Source organism: Bubalus kerabau, unplaced genomic scaffold (assembly GCF_029407905.1).
Source record: "Bubalus kerabau isolate K-KA32 ecotype Philippines breed swamp buffalo unplaced genomic scaffold, PCC_UOA_SB_1v2 scaffold_54, whole genome shotgun sequence".
In the NCBI taxonomy this organism is placed as follows: domain Eukaryota; kingdom Metazoa; phylum Chordata; class Mammalia; order Artiodactyla; family Bovidae; genus Bubalus; species Bubalus kerabau.
This window is the reverse complement of record NW_026577908.1, coordinates 1,078,217-1,100,709: the sequence shown is the minus strand read 5'-3', so window position 1 is coordinate 1,100,709 and position 22,493 is coordinate 1,078,217. Positions and strand designations below refer to the sequence as shown.

The 22,493-nt window shown below is 53.0% G+C and overlaps 5 pseudogenes; 1 reads left to right on the top strand and 4 right to left on the bottom strand.

The window, feature by feature from the left end:
* The first annotated feature begins 581 nt into the window (after window positions 1-581).
* Window positions 582-701, top strand: LOC129640923 (uncharacterized; annotated as a pseudogene).
* Window positions 702-9,849: 9,148 nt separating this feature from the next.
* On the bottom strand, window positions 9,850-9,969 carry LOC129640991 (uncharacterized; annotated as a pseudogene).
* A 3,235-nt stretch (window positions 9,970-13,204) lies between these two features.
* On the bottom strand, window positions 13,205-13,324 carry LOC129640966 (uncharacterized; annotated as a pseudogene).
* Window positions 13,325-16,744: 3,420 nt separating this feature from the next.
* On the bottom strand, window positions 16,745-16,864 carry LOC129640912 (uncharacterized; annotated as a pseudogene).
* Window positions 16,865-20,298: 3,434 nt separating this feature from the next.
* Window positions 20,299-20,418, bottom strand: LOC129641018 (uncharacterized; annotated as a pseudogene).
* Window positions 20,419-22,493: the final 2,075 nt, after the last annotated feature.

Sequence of the window (22,493 nt, the reverse complement as noted above, 5' to 3'; positions counted from 1 at the left end):
CGGGGCTGAGGCGCTCCGGTCGACCGCGCCTCCGTGGCTCCCGGTGGGTTTGGGCAGCGGGCAGGTGCCGGGCAAGTTGGGCGCTCAAGATTCGCTGCGCCTAGGCCCGCAGGAGGTTCAGAGGCCCCCGGGCCGCGGGGATCGGGAGGCGGCGGGCCCCTAAGACCGACACCTCCGGGGTCGCGCGGCCCTGAGCAGCGAAGGGGATGGGGGGGGAGGCCCCGCTCAGCCAGCGCGGCCGGGTCTGGAGTGGCCGGGGGTGGGAGGGCGCCGAGACCTCCGCACCCCTCAGCCCACCCCCCAGGCCCCGCGCGCGCGCACGCACGCACGCCCTCCCGGTCACTGGGGGGTCCTGGAAGCCCATCGGGCCCCCGGGCCCGGCCAGGCGGTTGCTGGTCTGGTGTTGGCGGTGTTCGGGGGCCGGGCCGGCGTCAGCAGGCTGGAGTGCGGTCGCGGGTCGTGCGGCTCAAGTACAGCACGGCCCCCCGAGGAGAGGGGCGGCCCGTTGGCCCGACCTGCAGGTCAGAGCGAAAGGGAGGCGAAGCGCAAGGCTCTTAGGGCGCCCCGCGGCGGCCGCGTCCGTCTCCGGCCCTACCGGCCTGAAGGCGCCCGATCTCGTCTGATCTCGGAAGCTAAGCAGGGTCGGGCCTGTTTAGTATCTTGGATGGGAGACCACCTGGGAATTCCGGGTGCTGGAGGCTTTTTTGCCTACCAGAAGAGGTCCTTTAGCCCCCGCCCCGCGTCCCAATTCTTGGACCCACACCCCCCTCGCCCCCCCGCCACCCCCGCAGCCCCAGCCCCTCCCGGGGCGGGGGGAGTGAGTGGGTGGCCGGGGCCCCGACTCCCGCTGCAGACCTGGGTTGCCTCCCCGCGGCCCGCGAGCCCCTCCGCATTCGCATTCGGCTTTCAGGAAACCAGACGACCGGCCGTCCCGTCTCCCTCTGGGGCTCCTTTGGCTTGCCTCAGGCAATCCCGGGGCTTGCACCGACTCCAGCCAGAGCCCCAGCCCCCGCCCCACCCCCAGCCTCGCAGGCGATCGCGCATGCGCATGCGAGCGCGCGCACAGATCGATGTGCCCAAACAGGGGCATCTGGCTTGTTGGCTTGGACTGGGGGTGGATCTATGCCTGGGAGTGGGACTGCTGAACCATAGGCTACTTCTACGTTTAGTTCCTTCGCGAACCTCCATACTCTTTTCCATCCCGGCTGTACCAACTCCCATTCCTACTCAGCGTGGAGGAGAGTTCCCTTTGCTCCACAGCTTCTCCAGCATCTGCTATGGACAGACATTGCAATGAGGCCCAGTCGGACTCGGGCGAAGTGGTCCCTCCTTGGCGTTTGGAGTTGAGTCTCTCCAATCATTAGTGACGTGGAGCAAGATGACCGTTTGGAAATGCAGATGCAATTCTGTCACCATCCTGCTCCAACGGCTCTTGTATTTTCCCCCCATATTGAAGATACGACCAATTCCCTTCATGCCTGCTCCTCACATTCTTCTCGGATGTCTTTTCCCTGGAGATTATTTAGTATAGCTGATCTGGAACCCTTGTTTTTTAATTCTCAGCATTACTGTTCTTTGCTCGCTTTTACTTATATTTGTTTTTTAAATGGTTAAATATTGCAGTGTATAGGGTAAAAAAAAAAAAAAACTCTCTCTTCCAACAGACTTCCCTCCCACTCTTCCATGTTGTCCAACTTTTTAGGGGAAACCACTATTGATAGTTGGGCTTCTCTGGTGGCTCAACCGGTAAAGAACCCACCTGCTGATGCAGGAGACATAAAGAGACGTGGGTTTAATCCCTGGGATGGGAAGATTCCCTGGAGGAGGGCATGGCGACCCACTCTAATATTCTTGCCTGGAAAATTCCATGGACAGAGGAGCCTGGAGGCCTACAGTCTGTGGAGTTGCAAAGAGTCAGACAAGACTAGGCACTTGTGCACTCACTATTATCAGTTTGCTGTATACATATGCAATTTCCATGTGTGTGTCTTAAGTACTGATACATTCATTCACATACATATGGGTATATACAAGGTCCAAGATTTTTTAAATTTGTATTATATTTAATTTTTATTGAATTATAATTGACATACAATATAATGTTAGTTTCAGGTGTACAACATAGTGATTTGACAGTTTTTTAATTTTAATTATTTTTTTATTGAAGGATTTTGCTTGACAGAATTTTGTTGTTTTCTATCAAACCTCAACATGAATCAGCCATAGGTATGCATATATCCCCTCCCTTTGGAACCTCCCTCCCCTCTCTCTTGGAGAAGGCGATGGCACCCCACTCCAGTACTTTGCCTGGAAAATCCCATGGACGGAGGAGCCTGGTAGGCTGCAGTCCATGGGGTCACTAAGAGTCGGACATGACTGAGTGACTTCCCTTTCACTTTTCACTTTCATGCATTGGAGAAGGAAATGGCAGCCCACTCCAGTGTTCTTGCCTGGAGAATCCCAGGGACGGGGGAGCCTGCTGGCTGCCGTCTGTAGGATCACACAGAGTTGGACACGACTGAAGTGACTTAGCAGCAGCAGCAGCAATGTTAATATGAATTTTTCTAGGGAGAAGATTCATAGTTTTCATCATATCCTCAAAGAGTTTTATAGGCCTGAAAAAAATAAAATAAAAGATGGAAAACAATTGGTTTAAGGAATTCCCTGGCAGTCCAGAGGTTAGGACTCTGTATGTTCATTGCCGAGGACCAGGGTCAATCCCTGGTTGGGGACTAAGATTTTGCAAGCCGAGTGGCTTAGCCTAAACAGATAAATAAAAATTGTTGTGTACACACAACTTCAATCAATTTAAATAGAAGAAACATCAACCATGAATAAATAGCAATAAAAAAGGAAATATGTGATTTTTAACTGAGCAGATCTAGACTCAGTGACCATGCTTTATATATTTGCCTGTTCATGTGTATTTTTATAGCAGCCAATTAATAATACTGTAATGAAATCATTTCTTACATCTTTGCAACTTAGCTGTTAGGAGCTAAGAATGTGAGGGCTCATCTGAACCTCCTTTATTTCCCCTTATTCCAGTGGAGTGGTATCAGCAGGCAACTGCAGGAAGACATTATCTATGGTTTAAAACCCTGAGGCTTTCTCTTCAGCTCTAATTTAAACCTGAGAGGGAATATTACATGTCAAGTGAGAGTCACAAAATTTCAGATCTAGCATTTGGGGGAATCCTCTGTAAGTCCAAAACTAACGGTTAATTAAAAAAAAATTGTTTTTATTTATTTGGCTGTTCCAGGTCTTAGTTGTGGCATGTGGATCAAAATATTGTCCGGGTGAATTCCCTGGTGGTCCAGGGGACCTGGGTTCTATCCCTGGTCAGGGAACTACATCCCACATGCCCTAACAAAGAGCTGGCTCAGCCAGATAAATAAATAAAAAGAAATCTTTTTTTAAATTGTCTTATATTTGTTGCTATACTTTTTGGAGCCCTGGGTCAGGTAGGCAAATCCTGTGCAGGCTCCAACTCAGCACCACTGCTTTGGATCTGAAACATACCTTCAGAGAGGAAGAAGGCACAAACAAACAGAAACACTGAAGCTATATACTGAAAAATGCCATCCATCTGCTTTAAATATTTTTACCTTAAAATATTTTGTTGTGCCCCCTTCAAGGAGAGGCTTTGAAGAACTCTGGAAATAACAGGAAGTTCTAAGAAAGTCTGTGGTGATGCTATTTTATGTTTTTTTAACTTTTTATTTTGTGTTGGAGTATAACCAATTAACAGTGTTGTGGTAGTTTCACATGAACCATGAAGGGTCTCACCCATACATATACATGTATCCATTCTCCCCCAGCCAGGCTGCCACTGAGCACAGTTCCTTGTGCTATATCATGGGTCCCTGTTGGTTATCCATTTTAAGTATAGCAGTGTGTACCTGCCCAAGTCAATCCTAAAGGAGATCAGTTCTGAATATTCATTGGAAGGACTGATGCTGAAGCTGAAGCTCCAATTCTTTGGCCACTTGATGCGAAGAGCCCACGCATTAGAAAAGACCCTGATGCTGGGAAAGATTGAAGGCAGGAGGAGAAGGGGATGCCAGAGGACGAGATGGTTGGATGGCATAACTGACTCAATGGACATGAGTTTGAGTAACCTCCGGGAGATGGGAAAGGACAGGGAAGCCTGGCATGCTGCAGTCCATGGAGTTAGTCAGACATGACTGAGTGACTACTTGCAAAAAGTTTCAAAGCTAGTAAGTTTTAGAGCCAGGATCCAAACTGTGTAATGTAAAAAGTTTTGGTTGCAAACAACAGAAATAGATTCTAGCTAATGTGTGTGTGCTGTGTGCTTAGTCGCTCAGTTGTTTCCAACTCTTTGTCGCCCGCCAGGCTCCTCCGTCCATGGGGATTCTCCAGCCGAGAATGCTGGAGTGGGTTGCCATGCCCTCCTCCAAGGACTCTTCCCAACCCAGGGATCGAATTCAGGTCTCCCGCACTGCAGGCAGATTCCTTACCATCTGAGCCACCAGGGATGCCCCTACAAGAAGGGTCTTCTAGCTAATGTAGGTGAAATTTATTGAAGGCTATCAGGTGGCCCACAAAATGGATAAGAAAGGACATGCATGCATGCTAAGTTGCTTCAGTCGTGTCTGATTCTTTGTGACCCTGTGGCCCATAGCCCACCAGGGTCCTCTGCCCCAGGGATTCTCCAGGCAAGAATACTGGAGTGGGCTGCCATGGCCTCCTCCAGGGGATCTTCCTGGCCCAGGGATCAAACCTGCATCTCTTCTGTCTCCAGAATTGGCAGGCAGATTCTTTACCACTAGCACCACCAAGGAAGCCCCTCCAAGAAGAGTCTAAGAACAGCTTAACAGTCTACTCAGAGCATCTATGGTACTTTGAATGATCACCTTGGCTGTAAAGCAAGGATAAGCCAGCATCAGTTACCTGGCCTAGCTTAGTCTTATGACTGGGCAAGGGGAGGCCACCTCGATTAACCAACCCAGCAGACCCTAAACACTGAGGGAAAAGTAATCCCTCGTGGAAATTAGAGTGCTTTAATCCAATGAAGACATACATAGGGACTTCCCTGGCTGTCCAATGGTTAGAATTGGATCATAAAGAAGGTTGAGCGTTGAAGAATCGATGCCTTTTAATTGTGGTACTGGAGAAGACCTTTGAGACTCCCTTGGACAGCAAGGAGATCAAATGAGTCCATCCTAAAGGAAATCAACCCTGAATATTCATTGGGAGGACTGATGCTGCAGCTGAAGCTCCAGAACTTTGGCCACCTGATGCAAAGAGCCGACTCCTTGGAAAAGACCCCGATGCTGGCAAAGATTGAAGGCAGGAGGAGAAGGGAGGCAAAAGAGGATGAGATGGTTGGATGGCATCACGAACTCAATGGACATGAGTCTGAGCAAACTTGGAGATAGTGAAGGACAGGGAAGCCTGGTGTACTTCAGTCCATGGAGTTGCAAAGAGCTGGGCGCAACTTAGCGACTGAACAACAGCAGTCATGGTTAAGACTCAACATTTCCAATACAAGGGATGTGAGTTCATCTCCGGTGGGAGAACTGAGATCCCACATGCCGTGAGGCCACAAAAATGAAGGCAGACATATACAGTACTGGGTGTACTGTATATTTTCCCCAGTGTATTTTTCTCAATAAACCCAAATCTGCCCATATATAAATTCTTGGCCTTGTCCATTGTACTATTCTACTTCTTAAACATGGTAGCAAGCTAGAGCCCTTGTTAGCTAGATGTCAGAAAGTTAACAGAGGAAGAAGGAGGTCACAAGGGACAAAATGGAGTAGATCAGATTGCACAGTGATTTTATAAATACTTCTTTCTGACCAATATGGTATGTTCTTAGCTAAGAGTGATTCTGATTTTTCCCGCTTGGTCCAGTGAAAATCAAACAGAGTTAAACAGACCTGGGTCTGATTCTCTGTTTCACCACCTACTGTCTGTATAACTCTGGGCAAAGCAAAGTGAGCCTCATTTTCTTCATCTGTAAAATAAGCTAAAACCCACCACCTTACCATATTGTTATGGGTTTAACTGAACAAACCTGTTAAGTGCCTGACATATAAAATACTCCCAGTAAATGTCACTCTCCCGCTAGTCCCTGTCCCAGTGTACTGAAAAAGATTATATGGTATTAGTATTTTTAGTATTCTGAAGATTGTATGATTCATTTCTTCTGAAGACATAGTTTTTCTTACAGAAGAATATTCAGTTATTTCATGATGGCATTTCCACCTCCAAAAAACACAAATGGTCCCAAAATGCAGACAAAGATGAGTACCTCAACACCCCTAAACCATCAGCTTTTGAATGACCGGGTGAGTAATAAGAACTATTGTATTAGTTGAAATCATACTTTGAAGGGAAAAAAAGCATTAAAATTTTGGTAATCAAAACATGAACAGGAATTGCTTAGGATTGTATAGTGGATAAAAAAAAAAAAAAAACAAAAAAAAAAAACAAAAACAAAAACAAAAACCCAAAAAACAAAATGAAGGATTTCTTCAAAAATTTTAATTGAAAAAAACTGAAATACATTTAGAACAAAAATAAAGAAAACTTTAATTGAGCCCCAGTTACCTGGCCAGAGTTGGCAAGAGATACAAAGTTCCTGCTTAGAAAGAAAGATCTTAGGGACTTCCCTGGTGGTCCAGTGGCTAAGACTCTTTGCTCCCAGGGCTGGGGCCCAGGTTCTATCACTGGCCAGGAAATTCAATCCCACATACTGCAACTAAAGACCTTGTGTGCTGCAACTAAGACCCAGCACAGTCAAATAAATTAATAAACATTTTTTAAAGATTTAGGAGATGAGAAGGAAGAGTGTCTACCAGCTCCCCTTCACCTCCATATCCAACTGGTTTTCAGGTTCTGTGAGTCTTCCTCCGAGGTCTCTTCATCCAGACCCCTTTTCTCCTTTGACTTGTGCACATCCAGCTCCACGTTCTCAGTTCACACACTCACCCCCCTTTGCCTGGCACATTGCAGTAACCCCTCAGCTGGTTTCACTGTCTCTAATCCATCCTCTATTCTGGTCCCAGAATGATCTTTCTAAAGTACCAAACTAATCCTATGAAGCAAGAGATAACAGACTGTTCCAAAGAATAAATTCCACCCTACCCACCATGCATAGCACTGAGGACCCCTTCATGTGTGTTAGTCACCGAGTCATGTCCGACTCTTGGATACCCCATGGACTATAGCTGGCCAGGCTCCTCTGTCTGTGGGATTCTCCAGGCAAGAATACTGGAGTAGGTTGCCATGACCTCCTCCAAGGGATCTTCATGACCCACGGATCGAACCCAGTGTCCTTTATATCACCTGCATTAGCAAGTGAGTTTTCTTTTTTTAATTTATTTGGTTGCAATTTTGTTGAAGCATGTGAACCCTTAGTTGAAGCATGTGGGATCTAGTTCCCTGACCAGAAATCAAACCCAGGCCCCCTGCATTGGGAGCATGGAGTCTTAGCCCCTGGACCACCAGGGAAGTCCCAGCAGGTGAGTTCTTTAACACTGGCTCCACCTGGGAAGCCTGAAAAGCTTTTGTCAAATTTTATGAGAATTTCTAGGGAATTCCCTGGTGGCCCAGTGGCTCAGTCTGTGTTCCCAATGCAGGGGGCTGGGTTCCATCTGCGTTCAGGAAACTAGATCCCACATGCCGCAAGAGTTTGCATGCTGCAGCTAAAGAACCCACATGGCACAACTAAGACCCAGTGCAGTCAAATAAATAAAAATGTTTAAAAATTTCATGATTATTTCTAGATGAGCAATGATAAGAGAAATAACAATTTCTATTAGAAATGATATTTATTTTGTTGTTCAGAACTCCCATTTTATCACCCTCCCCCGCCATTTTTAGTTTGGTTTAGTTAGGTTCTAGTTTGGAGTAAAACTATTTTCAAAAATCTTAGCCTGCCATATGTAAAATAGATAGGCAATGGGAATTTGCTGCATGGCTCAGGAAACTCACACAGGGGCACTGTATCAACCTAGAGGGGTGGGGTGGGGAGAGAGAGGGGCTGCCAAGTCACTTCAGTCGTGTCCGACTCTGCGACCCCATAGACGGCAGCCCAACAGGCTCCCCGGTCCCTGGGATTCTCCAGGCAAGAACACTGGAGTGGGTTGCCATTTCCTTCTCCAATGCATGCAAGTGAAAAGTGAAAGTGAAGTCGCTCAGTCGTGTTCGACTCTTCGCGACCCCATGGACTGCAGCCTACCAGGCTCCTCCGTCCATGGGATTCTCCAGGCAAGAGTACTGGAGTGGGGTGCCATCGCCTTCTCCAAGAGAGAGGGGAGGGAGGTTCCAAAGGGAGGGGATATATGCATACCTATGGCTGATTCATGTTGAGGTTTGATAGAAAACAACAAAATTCTGTCAAGCAAAATCCTTCAATAAAAAAATAATTAAAATTAAAAAACTGTCAAATCACTATGTTGTACACCTGAAACTAACATTATATTGTATGTCAATTATAATTCAATAAAAATTAAATATAATACAAATTTAAAAAATCTTGGACCGTGTATATACCCATATGTATGTGAATGAATGTATCAGTACTTAAGACACACACATGGAAATTGCATATGTATACAGCAAACTGATAATAGTGAGTGCACAAGTGCCCAGTCTTGTCTGACTCTTTGCAACTCCACAGACTGTAGGCCTCCAGGCTCCTCTGTCCGTGGAATTTTCCAGGCAAGAATATTAGAGTGGGTCGCCATGCCCTCCTCCAGGGAATCTTCCCATCCCAGGGATTAAACCCACGTCTCTTTATGTCTCCTGCATCAGCAGGTGGGTTCTTTACCGGTTGAGCCACCAGAGAAGCCCAACTATCAATAGTGGTTTCCCCTAAAAAGTTGGACAACATGGAAGAGTGGGAGGGAAGTCTGTTGGAAGAGAGAGTTTTGTTTTTTTTTTTTACCCTATACACTGCAATATTTAACCATTTAAAAAACAAATATAAGTAAAAGCGAGCAAAGAACAGTAATGCTGAGAATTAAAAAACAAGGGTTCCAGATCAGCTATACTAAATAATCTCCAGGGAAAAGACATCCGAGAAGAACGTGAGGAGCAAGCATGAAGGGAATTGGTCATATTTTCAATATGGTGGGAAAATACAAGAGCCGTTGGAGCAGGATGGTGACAGAATTGCATCTGCATTTCCAAACGGTCATCTTGCTCCACGTCACTAATGATTGGAGAGACTCAACTCCAAACGCCAAGGAGGGACCACTTCGCCCGAGTCCGACTGGGCCTCATTGCAATGTCTGTCCATAGCAGATGCTGGAGAAGCTGTGGAGCAAAGGGAACTCTCCTCCACGCTGAGTAGGAATGGGAGTTGGTACAGCCGGGATGGAAAAGAGTATGGAGGTTCGCGAAGGAACTAAAAGTAGAAGTAGCCTATGGTTCAGCAGTCCCACTCCCAGGCATAGATCCACCCCCAGTACAAGCCAACAAGCCAGATGCCCCGTTTGGGCACATCGATCTGTGCGCGCGCTCGCATGCGCATGCGCGATCGCCTGCGAGGCTGGGGGTGGGGCGGGGGCTGGGGCTCTGGCTGGAGTCGGTGCAAGCCCCGGGATTGCCTGAGGCAAGCCAAAGGAGCCCCAGAGGGAGACGGGACGGCCGGTCGTCTGGTTTCCTGAAAGCCGAATGCGAATGCGGAGGGGCTCGCGGGCCGCGGGGAGGCAACCCAGGTCTGCAGCGGGAGTCGGGGCCCCGGCCACCCACTCACTCCCCCCGCCCCGGGAGGGGCTGGGGCTGCGGGGGTGGCGGGGGGGCGAGGGGGGTGTGGGTCCAAGAATTGGGACGCGGGGCGGGGGCTAAAGGACCTCTTCTGGTAGGCAAAAAAGCCTCCAGCACCCGGAATTCCCAGGTGGTCTCCCATCCAAGATACTAAACAGGCCCGACCCTGCTTAGCTTCCGAGATCAGACGAGATCGGGCGCCTTCAGGCCGGTAGGGCCGCAGACGGACGCGGCCGCCGCGGGGCGCCCTAAGAGCCTTGCGCTTCGCCTCCCTTTCGCTCTGACCTGCAGGTCGGGCCAACGGGCCGCCCCTCTCCTCGGGGGGCCGTGCTGTACTTGAGCCGCACGACCCGCGACCGCACTCCAGCCTGCTGACACCGGCCCGGCCCCCGAACACCGCCAACACCAGACCAGCAACCGCCTGGCCGGGCCCGGGGGCCCGATGGGCTTCCAGGACCCCCCAGTGACCGGGAGGGCGTGCGTGCGTGCGCGCGGGGCCTGGGGGGTGGGCTGAGGGGTGCGGAGGTCTCGGCGCCCTCCCACCCCCGGCCACTCCAGACCCGGCCGCGCTGGCTGAGCGGGGCCTCCCCCCCCATCCCCTTCGCTGCTCAGGGCCGCGCGACCCCGGAGGTGTCGGTCTTCGGGGCCCGCCGCCTCCCGATCCCCGCGGCCCGGGGGCCTCTGAACCTCCTGCGGGCCTAGGCGCAGCGAATCTTGAGCGCCCAACTTGCCCGGCACCTGCCCGCTGCCCAAACCCACCGGGAGCCACGGAGGCGCGGTCGACCGGAGCGCCTCAGCCCCGCCCCTTTGCCCTACCGAGGCGCCCCCCTTGTCCCCACGCCGCCCGCCAAGCACCCGACCTTCCTGAGAGAGCAGACGAACCACAGGCAGGCACACAGACAGACACACACACACACACACACACGAGTGTGGTCTTTGGAAATACTTCTGTTCGTAGTTGCTGGGTTGAGCCCAACTCTTATAGGACCCATGGAGTGCGGCCCATCAGGCTCCTCTGTCCGTGGCATTTCCCAGGCGAGAATACTGGAGTGGGTTGCCATTTCCTTCTCCAGGGGATCTTCCCGACCCAGGGATCAAACCCGAGTCTCCTGCGGGCCGATGCCTTGCCATCTGAACCAGCACATTGCGAATTCCCTAGGCAAAATACAAAGAAAAGAGCTCGTGTGCTACTAAGTGGAAAGATGATTGAAGAAACAGAAGGTGTCCTTTGTTGGTATCTTTGAATCTTTCTTTAGTTTTCGTTGATTTTTACTCTTAAGGCTACTTGAACAAGGCAAGAGAGAAACCCCAGAACTGACAAGCAATTGACTTTTTTGAAAGAAACCTGTGCAGGTTAAGCACTCTTCGTTTTTGAGAGATGGTGAAACGCAAAATCTTGATTCAACACATATGACTTTGGTGAACTTTATTTCAAATCTCCATGATGAACCCCTAAGGCGTCCAGGAAGAAAGGAGTAGAGCGGGAGACAAAAAGAGCAACCTTTCCCCTTGGCGCCATCCCCACCAGCTGCTTAGTTCCTTCATCTCATGGACTACCATCTGGGCTTATCTGGTTTGTCTGATTCTTGTTTCGGGGCCCGTTTCTAGTCACAAGGCTGTCAAGAGTGGGGGGTGGGGTGGGGGGTGGGGGAAGCCCTTCTTTCCATTCCACATGAGACCCAGTGGACAATCCAGGCCCTGGCCACTGCATAGAGCGTGCAGCAACAATATCAACGGTGATGCTGGTTAACAACGCATATTCCTGGAATCCACTCCGTTGGCTACTGAGTGTGTGCGGTGGTGGTCTGGAACCTATACCTGGAAGCTTTCTTGATGATTGCAAATGACACCAAAGTCCGAGGACGATGGAAGATCTTCACGTTTCTGCAAGAGCCACACACCTCCAGAAGGAACCGCAAGACTTGCCTGACATGGTCAAGGTCTAAGTATTGGACTACACGTCGGAAGGTCTCCACCTTTGCTATGGAAGTCAAACGATCTTTCTTGGAAATGAAAATGGATCACACTGAACGTTCACATTCTTCTAGAGCATTTGAAAAGCCCTAAACTGTAGAAATCTGCTGTACGAGTTCCTTGAAAGCAAGAACCCATACTGATGGATATGTCTTAATGCCTTAGATTGTGCCTTGAATATAGCGTACACATGAACCCAGGAAAGGAAAGAATGGAATCGCCAAATATACAAAGAGATCAAAAGTGCCGAGCCAAGTGACACCTTGAGGCTTCCAAGAACTTTTCTGTCTTTCACACGCTAAGTAAATCCTGAGCACCTACGATGAGCTGGGAGGCATGTAATAAGTTTCTGGAACTAGAAGGCGGAGAGAAGCAGACACAGAGTTCCTGCTTTCACTGAGACGAATCTAATGATACATCACAGGCAGATCCTTTGAGAACTTGTCGAGGGGCCTCTACCCTCACCAAAACCTGGGTGTCAGGGAAGGCTTTTCAGAGTAACCATTGCGTTGAGGTCCATAGGTTGAACCTACGTAAACCAGGGTTGAGATGCAGGAAGAATTTCAGGCAGGGAAAACAGCATCCTGGAAGTCTACGTGACCAGGGAACCTTAGGACGTTCAAGAAATGAAAATGCCCTATGGGATGGAAGCCAAAGAGTGCAGAGGGCATTCCAGGGAAAAGACATCCGAGAAGAACGTGAGGAGCAGGCATGAAGGGAATTGGTCGTATCTTCAATATGATGGGAAAATACAAGAGCCGTTGGAGCAGGATGGTGACAGAATTGCATCTGCATTTCCAAACGGTCATCTTGCTCCACGTCACTAATGATTGGAGAGACTCAACTCCAAACGCCAAGGAGGGACCACTTCGCCCGAGTCCGACTGGGCCTCATTGCAATGTCTGTCCATAGCAGATGCTGGAGAAGCTGTGGAGCAAAGGGAACTCTCCTCCACGCTGAGTAGGAATGGGAGTTGGTACAGCCGGGATGGAAAAGAGTATGGAGGTTCGCGAAGGAACTAAACGTAGAAGTAGCCTATGGTTCAGCAGTCCCACTCCCAGGCATAGATCCACCCCCAGTCCAAGCCAACAAGCCAGATGCCCCTGTTTGGGCACATCGATCTGTGCGCGCGCTCGCATGCGCATGCGCGATCGCCTGCGAGGCTGGGGGTGGGGCGGGGGCTGGGGCTCTGGCTGGAGTCGGTGCAAGCCCCGGGATTGCCTGAGGCAAGCCAAAGGAGCCCCAGAGGGAGACGGGACGGCCGGTCGTCTGGTTTCCTGAAAGCCGAATGCGAATGCGGAGGGGCTCGCGGGCCGCGGGGAGGCAACCCAGGTCTGCAGCGGGAGTCGGGGCCCCGGCCACCCACTCACTCCCCCCGCCCCGGGAGGGGCTGGGGCTGCGGGGGTGGCGGGGGGGCGAGGGGGGTGTGGGTCCAAGAATTGGGACGCGGGGCGGGGGCTAAAGGACCTCTTCTGGTAGGCAAAAAAGCCTCCAGCACCCGGAATTCCCAGGTGGTCTCCCATCCAAGATACTAAACAGGCCCGACCCTGCTTAGCTTCCAAGATCAGACGAGATCGGGCGCCTTCAGGCCGGTAGGGCCGCAGACGGACGCGGCCGCCGCGGGGCGCCCAAAGAGCCTTGCGCTTCGCCTCCCTTTCGCTCTGACCTGCAGGTCGGGCCAACGGGCCGCCCCTCTCCTCGGGGGGCCGTGCTGTACTTGAGCCGCACGACCCGCGACCGCACTCCAGCCTGCTGACGCCGGCCCGGCCCCCGAACACCGCCAACACCAGACCAGCAACCGCCTGGCCGGGCCCGGGGGCCCGATGGGCTTCCAGGACCCCCCAGTGACCGGGCGTGCGTGCGTGCGTGCGCGCGGGGCCTGGGGGGTGGGCTGAGGGGTGCGGAGGTCTCGGCGCCCTCCCACCCCCGGCCACTCCAGACTCGGCCGCGCTGGCTGAGCGGGGCCTCCCCCCCATCCCCTTCGCTGCTCAGGGCCGCGCGACCCCGGAGGTGTCGGTCTTCGGGGCCCGCCGCCTCCCGATCCCCGCGGCCCGGGGGCCTCTGAACCTCCTGCGGGCCTAGGCGCAGCGAATCTTGAGCGCCCAACTTGCCCGGCACCTGCCCGCTGCCCAAACCCACCGGGAGCCACGGAGGCGCAGTCGACCGGAGCGCCTCAGCCCCGCCCCTTTGCCCTACCGAGGCGCCCCCCTTGTCCCCACGCCGCCCGCCAAGCACCCGACCTTCCTGAGAGAGCAGACGAACCACAGGCAGGCACACAGACAGACACACACACTCGCACGCACCCACGCCATGGGAGACAGCTGGCCTGCGCGAGCTCCTCAGCCAGAGCCATAGCACCTGGGAGAGGCCGGGGCCAGACCAAAGGCCCGGCGGATGGCTGTAGGGAGAGACAGAGGAAGAAATCCATGAAGCTTCCGAGACAGACTCCAAGACGGCAAGGGGGAGATACACACACACACACACACACACACGAGTGTGGTCTTTGGAAATTCTTCTGTTCGTAGTTGCTGGGTTGAGCCCAACTTTTATAGGCCCCATGGAGTGCGGCACATCAGGCTCCTCTGTCCGTGGCATTTCCCAGGCGAGAATACTGGAGTGGGTTGCCATTTCTTTCTGCAGGGGATCTTCCCGACCCAGGGATCAAACCCGAGTCTCCTGCGGGCGGATGCCTTGCCATCTGAACCAGCACATTGCGAATTCCCTAGGCAATATACAAAGAAAAGAGCTCATGTGCTACTAAGTGGAAAGATGATTGAAGAAACAGAAGGTGTCCTTTGTTGGTATCTTTGAATCTTTCTTTAGTTTTCGTTGATTTTTACTCTTAAGGCTACTTGAACAAGGCAAGAGAGAAACCCCAGAATTGAAAAGCAATTGACTTTTTTGAAAGAAACCTGTGCAGGTTAAGCACTCTTCGTTTTTGAGAGATGGTGAAATGCAAAATCTTGATTCAACACATATGACTTTGGTGAACTTTATTTCAAATCTCCATGATGAAGCCCTAAGGCGTCCAGGAAGAAAGGAGTAGAGCGGGAGACAAAAAGAGCAACCTTTCCCCTTGGCGCCATCCCAACCAGCTGCTTAGTTCCTTCATCTCATGGACTACCATCTGGGCTTATCTGGTTTGTCTGATTCTTGTTTCGGGGCCCGTTTCTAGTCACAAGGCTGTCAACAGTGGGGGGTGGGGTGGGGTGGGGGGGAAGCCCTTCTTTCCATTCCACATGAGACCCAGTGGACAATCCAGGCCCTGGCCACTGCATAGAGCGTGCAGCAACAATATCAACGGTGATGCTGGTTAACAATGCATATTCCTGGAATCCACTCCGTTGGCTACTGAGTGTGTGCGGTGGTGGTCTGGAACCTATACCTGGAAGCTTTCTTGATGATTGCAAATGACACCAAAGTCCGAGGACGATGGAAGATCTTCACGTTTCTGCAAGAGCCACACACCTCCAGAAGGAACCGCAAGACTTGCCTGACATGGTCAAGGTCTAAGTATTGGACTACACGTCGGAAGGTCTCCACCTTTGCTATGGAAGTCAAACGATCTTTCTTGGAAATGAAAATGGATCACACTGAACGTTCACATTCTTCTAGAGCATTTGAAAAGCCCTAAACTGTAGAAATCTGCTGTACGAGTTCCTTGAAAGCAAGAACCCATACTGATGGATATGTCTTAGTGCCTTAGATTGTGCCTTGAATATAGCGTACACATGAACCCAGGAAAGGAAAGAATGGAATCGCCAAATATACAAAGAGATCAAAAGTGCCGAGCCAAGTGACACCTTGAGGCTTCCAAGAACTTTTCTGTCTTTCACACGCTAAGTAAATCCTGAGCACCTACGATGAGCTGGGAGGCATGTAATAAGTTTCTGGAACTAGAAGGCGGAGAGAAGCAGACACAGAGTTCCTGCTTTCACTGAGACGAATCTAATGATACATCACAGGCAGATCCTTTGAGAACTTGTCGAGGGGCCTCTACCCTCACCAAAACCTGGGTGTCAGGGAAGGCTTTTCAGAGTAACCATTGCGTTGAGGTCCATAGGTTGAACCTACGTAAACCAGGGTTGAGATGCAGGAAGAATTTCAGGCAGGGAAAACAGCATCCTGGAAGTCTACGTGACCAGGGAAACTTAGGACGTTCAAGAAATGAAAATGCCCTATGGGATGGAAGCCAAAGAGTGCAGAGGGCATTCCAGGGAAAAGACATCCGAGAAGAACGTGAGGAGCAGGCATGAAGGGAATTGGTCGTATCTTCAATATGATGGGAAAATACAAGAGCCGTTGGAGCAGGATGGTGACAGAATTGCATCTGCATTTCCAAACGGTCATCTTGCTCCACGTCACTAATGATTGGAGAGACTCAACTCCAAACGCCAAGGAGGGACCACTTCGCCCGAGTCCGACTGGGCCTCATTGCAATGTCTGTCCATAGCAGATGCTGGAGAAGCTGTGGAGCAAAGGGAACTCTCCTCCACGCTGAGTAGGAATGGGAGTTGGTACAGCCGGGATGGAAAAGAGTATGGAGGTTCTCGAAGGAACTAAACGTAGAAGTAGCCTATGGTTCAGCAGTCCCACTCCCAGGCATAGATCCACCCCCAGTACAAGCCAACAAGCCAGATGCCCCGTTTGGGCGCATCGATCTGTGCGCGCGCTCGCATGCGCATGCGCGATCGCCTGCGAGGCTGGGGGTGGGGCGGGGGCTGGGGCTCTGGCTGGAGTCGGTGCAAGCCCCGGGATTGCCTGAGGCAAGCCAAAGGAGCCCCAGAGGGAGACGGGACGGCCGGTCGTCTGGTTTCCTGAAAGCCGAATGCGAATGCGGAGGGGCTCGCGGGCCGCGGGGAGGCAACCCAGGTCTGCAGCGGGAGTCGGGGCCCCGGCCACCCACTCACTCCCCCCGCCCCGGGAGGGGCTGGGGCTGCGGGGGTGGCGGGGGGGCGAGGGGGGTGTGGGTCCAAGAATTGGGACGCGGGGCGGGGGCTAAAGGACCTCTTCTGGTAGGCAAAAAAGCCTCCAGCACCCGGAATTCCCAGGTGGTCTCCCATCCAAGATACTAAACAGGCCCGACCCTGCTTAGCTTCCGAGATCAGACGAGATCGGGCGCCTTCAGGCCGGTAGGGCCGGAGACGGACGCGGCCGCCGCGGGGCGCCCTAAGAGCCTTGCGCTTCGCCTCCCTTTCGCTCTGACCTGCAGGTCGGGCCAACGGGCCGCCCCTCTCCTCGGGGGGCCGTGCTGTACTTGAGCCGCACGACCCGCGACCGCACTCCAGCCTGCTGACGCCGGCCCGGCCCCCGAACACCGCCAACACCAGACCAGCAACCGCCTGGCCGGGCCCGGGGGCCCGATGGGCTTCCAGGACCCCCCAGTGACCGGGAGGGCGTGCGTGCGTGCGCGCGCGCGGGGCCTGGGGGGTGGGCTGAGGGGTGCGGAGGTCTCGGCGCCCTCCCACCCCCGGCCACTCCAGACCCGGCCGCGCTGGCTGAGCGGGGCCTCCCCCCCCATCCCCTTCGCTGCTCAGGGCCGCGCGACCCCGGAGGTGTCGGTCTTAGGGGCCCGCCGCCTCCCGATCCCCGCGGCCCGGGGGCCTCTGAACCTCCTGCGGGCCTAGGCGCAGCGAATCTTGAGCGCCCAACTTGCCCGGCACCTGCCCGCTGCCCAAACCCACCGGGAGCCACGGAGGCGCGGTCGACCGGAGCGCCTCAGCCCCGCCCCTTTGCCCTACCGAGGCGCCCCCCTTGTCCCCACGCCGCCCGCCAAGCACCCGACCTTCCTGAGAGAGCAGACGAACCACAGGCAGGCACACAGACAGACACACACACTCGCACGCACCCACGCCATGGGAGACAGCTGGCCTGCGCGAGCTCCTCAGCCAGAGCCATAGCACCTGGGAGAGGCCGGGGCCAGACCAAAGGCCCGGCGGATGGCTGTCGGGAGAGACAGAGGCAGAAATCCATGAAGCTTCCGAGACAGACTCCAAGATGGCGAGAGGGAGATACACACACACACACACACACACACACACACACGAGTGTGGTCTTTGGAAATTCTTCTGTTCGTAGTTGCTGGGTTGAGCCCAACTTTTATAGGCCCCATGGAGTGCGGCCCATCAGGCTCCTCTGTCCGTGGCATTTCCCAGGCGAGAATACTGGAGTGGGTTGCCATTTCTTTCTCCAGGGAATCTTCCCGACCCAGGGATCAAACCCGAGTCTCCTGCGGGCGGATGCCTTGCCATCTGAACCAGCACATTGCGAATTCCCTAGGCAAAATACAAAGAAAAGAGCTCGTGTGCTACTAAGTGGAAAGATGATTGAAGAAACAGAAGGTGTCCTTTGTTGGTATCTTTGAATCTTTCTTTAGTTTTCGTTGATTTTTACTCTTAAGGCTACTTGAACAAGGCAAGAGAGAAACCCCAGAATTGAAAAGCAATTGACTTTTTTGAAAGAAACCTGTGCAGGTTAAGCACTCTTCGTTTTTGAGAGATGGTGAAATGCAAAATCTTGATTCAACACATATGACTTTGGTGAACTTTATTTCAAATCTCCATGATGAACCCCTAAGGCGTCCAGGAGGAAAGGAGTAGAGCGGGAGACAAAAAGAGCAACCTTTCCCCTTGGCGCCATCCCAACCAGCTGCTTAGTTCCTTCATCTCATGGACTACCATCTGGGCTTATCTGGTTTGTCTGATTCTTGTTTTGGGGCCCGTTTCTAGTCACAAGGCTGTCAACAGTGGGGGGTGGGGTGGGGTGGGGGGGAAGCCCTTCTTTCCATTCCACATGAGACCCAGTGGACAATCCAGGCCCTGGCCACTGCATAGAGCGTGCAGCAACAATATCAACGGTGATGCTGGTTAACAATGCATATTCCTGGAATCCACTCCGTTGGCTACTGAGTGTGTGCGGTGGTGGTCTGGAACCTATACCTGGAAGCTTTCTTGATGATTGCAAATGACACCAAAGTCCGAGGACGATGGAAGATCTTCACGTTTCTGCAAGAGCCACACACCTCCAGAAGGAACCGCAAGACTTGCCTGACATGGTCAAGGTCTAAGTATTGGACTACACGTCGGAAGGTCTCCACCTTTGCTATGGAAGTCAAACGATCTTTCTTGGAAATGAAAATGGATCACACTGAACGTTCACATTCTTCTAGAGCATTTGAAAAGCCCTAAACTGTAGAAATCTGCTGTACGAGTTCCTTGAAAGCAAGAACCCATACTGATGGATATGTCTTAGTGCCTTAGATTGTGCCTTGAATATAGCGTACACATGAACCCAGGAAAGGAAAGAATGGAATCGCCAAATATACAAAGAGATCAAAAGTGCCGAGCCAAGTGACACCTTGAGGCTTCCAAGAACTTTTCTGTCTTTCACACGCTAAGTAAATCCTGAGCACCTACGATGAGCTGGGAGGCATGTAATAAGTTTCTGGAACTAGAAGGCGGAGAGAAGCAGACACAGAGTTCCTGCTTTCACTGAGACGAATCTAATGATACATCACAGGCAGATCCTTTGAGAACTTGTCGAGGGGCCTCTACCCTCACCAAAACCTGGGTGTCAGGGAAGGCTTTTCAGAGTAACCATTGCGTTGAGGTCCATAGGTTGAACCTACGTAAACCAGGGTTGAGATGCAGGAAGAATTTCAGGCAGGGAAAACAGCATCCTGGAAGTCTACGTGACCAGGGAACCTTAGGACGTTCAAGAAATGAAAATGCCCTATGGGATGGAAGCCAAAGAGTGCAGAGGGCATTCCAGGGAAAAGACATCCGAGAAGAACGTGAGGAGCAGGCATGAAGGGAATTGGTCGTATCTTCAATATGATGGGAAAATACAAGAGCCGTTGGAGCAGGATGGTGACAGAATTGCATCTGCATTTCCAAACGGTCATCTTGCTCCACGTCACTAATGATTGGAGAGACTCAACTCCAAACGCCAAGGAGGGACCACTTCGCCCGAGTCCGACTGGGCCTCATTGCAATGTCTGTCCATAGCAGATGCTGGAGAAGCTGTGGAGCAAAGGGAACTCTCCTCCACGCTGAGTAGGAATGGGAGTTGGTACAGCCGGGATGGAAAAGAGTATGGAGGTTCGCGAAGGAACTAAACGTAGAAGTAGCCTATGGTTCAGCAGTCCCACTCCCAGGCATAGATCCACCCCCAGTCCAAGCCAACAAGCCAGATGCCCCTGTTTGGGCACATTGATCTGTGCACGCGCTCGCATGTGCATGCGCGATCGCCTGCGAGGCTGGGGGTGGGGCGGGGGCTGGGGCTCTGGCTGGAGTCGGTGCAAGCCCCGGGATTGCCTGAGGCAAGCCAAAGGAGCCCCAGAGGGAGACGGGACGGCCGGTCGTCTGGTTTCCTGAAAGCCGAATGCGAATGCGGAGGGGCTCGCGGGCCGCGGGGAGGCAACCCAGGTCTGCAGCGGGAGTCGGGGCCCCGGCCACCCACTCACTCCCCCCGCCCCGGGAGGGGCTGGGGCTGCGGGGGTGGCGGGGGGGCGAGGGGGGTGTGGGTCCAAGAATTGGGACGCGGGGCGGGGGCTAAAGGACCTCTTCTGGTAGGCAAAAAAGCCTCCAGCACCCGGAATTCCCAGGTGGTCTCCCATCCAAGATACTAAACAGGCCCGACCCTGCTTAGCTTCCGAGATCAGACGAGATCGGGCGCCTTCAGGCCGGTAGGGCCGGAGACGGACGCGGCCGCCGCGGGGCGCCCTAAGAGCCTTGCGCTTCGCCTCCCTTTCGCTCTGACCTGCAGGTCGGGCCAACGGGCCGGCCCTCTCCTCGGGGGGCCGTGCTGTACTTGAGCCGCACGACCCGCGACCGCACTCCAGCCTGCTGACGCCGGCCCGGCCCCCGAACACCGCCAACACCAGACCAGCAACCGCCTGGCCGGGCCCGGGGGCCCGATGGGCTTCCAGGACCCCCCAGTGACCGGGAGGGCGTGCGTGCGTGCGTGCGCGCGGGGCCTGGGGGGTGGGCTGAGGGGTGCGGAGGTCTCGGCGCCCTCCCACCCCCGGCCACTCCAGACCCGGCCGCGCTGGCTGAGCGGGGCCTCCCCCCCCATCCCCTTCGCTGCTCAGGGCCGCGCGACCCCGGAGGTGTCGGTCTTCGGGGCCCGCCGCCTCCCGATCCCCGCGGCCCGGGGGCCTCTGAACCTCCTGCGGGCCTAGGCGCAGCGAATCTTGAGCGCCCAACTTGCCCGGCACCTGCCCGCTGCCCAAACCCACCGGGAGCCACGGAGGCGCGGTCGACCGGAGCGCCTCAGCCCCGCCCCTTTGCCCTACCGAGGCGCCCCCCTTGTCCCCACGCCGCCCGCCAAGCACCCGACCTTCCTGAGAGAGCAGACGAACCACAGGCAGGCACACAGACAGACACACACACTCGCACGCACCCACGCCATGGGAGACAGCTGGCCTGCGCGAGCTCCTCAGCCAGAGCCATAGCACCTGGGAGAGGCCGGGGCCAGACCAAAGGCCCGGCGGACGGCTGTCGGGAGAGACAGAGGCAGAAATCCATGAAGCTTCCGAGACAGACTCCAAGACGGCAAGAGGGAGATACACACACACACACACACACACGAGTGTGGTCTTTGGAAATTCTTCTGTTCGTAGTTGCTGGGTTGAGCCCAACTTTTATAGGCCCCATGGAGTGCGGCCCATCAGGCTCCTCTGTCCGTGGCATTTCCCAGGCGAGAATACTTGAGTGGGTTGCCATTTCCTTCTCCAGGGGATCTTCCCGACCCAGGGATCAAACCCGAGTCTCCTGCGGGCGGATGCCTTGCCATCTGAACCAGCACATTGCGAATTCCTAGGCAAAATACAAAGAAAAGAGCTCGTGTGCTACTAAGTGGAAAGATGATTGAAGAAACAGAAGGTGTCCTTTGTTGGTATCTTGGAATCTTTCTTGAGTTTTCGTTGATTTTTACTCTTAAGGCTACTTGAACAAGGCAAGAGAGAAACCCCAGAATTGAAAAGCAATTGACTTTTTTGAAAGAAACCTGTGCAGGTTAAGCACTCTTCTGCCGGGGTCCAGCCCCGGCTGATCCAGGGTATTCGAAGCGGGGACGGCGTCGGCGACCTATTTATATTTATTTATTCATCAAAGATTCAAAGAGTAATAGAATGAGGATAGCTCAGTGAAGAAATTCAGTGGAGAAAAGCGGCTGAAATAAGGATAGCTCAGTAGAAAAATTCAGTGGAGAAAAGAAGCTGAGTGGCTTGGTTTACGCGGAAAATCAATATAACCCGTGACACCAGGTTAGCTCTGACCACGGAGGCCGCAGGCGCCCTCTCGAATAGCGGAAGGTGCCCCACCTTAGACACCTTCTCGAGTGGGTCTTAGAAGCCCAGGCAAATAAATGGTCGCAGAGGACATCCGCGCTCCAGATGGACACTCAGCTGGAATTTGGGAGAGAGAGTGACATGGGGAGACCAAGTTTCAGTGAACAAGGCCCGCACTTTATTTTCCAAAGTAGTTTTTATACCTTAAGGTATGCATAGAGGAAAATGGGGGAAGGGGTAGAGCCATGCAGCAAGCCAGGCTTTCTTCCTTATCATATGCAAAAGTTCAGGTGATTGACATCATCTTCTGGCCAGGAGGCCTGTTAACATTTTAAGAAACTTATCTTTCTCTAAAGGTGATTATTCCAAAGTCAGGCGCCAGCCTTCCAAAAAGCATTGGACAAAGCGGCATTTTACATTTCTATACACCCATTATATCAATCAATACACTGCCAAGGACACAGTAGGTAAGGAGTATGAAGAC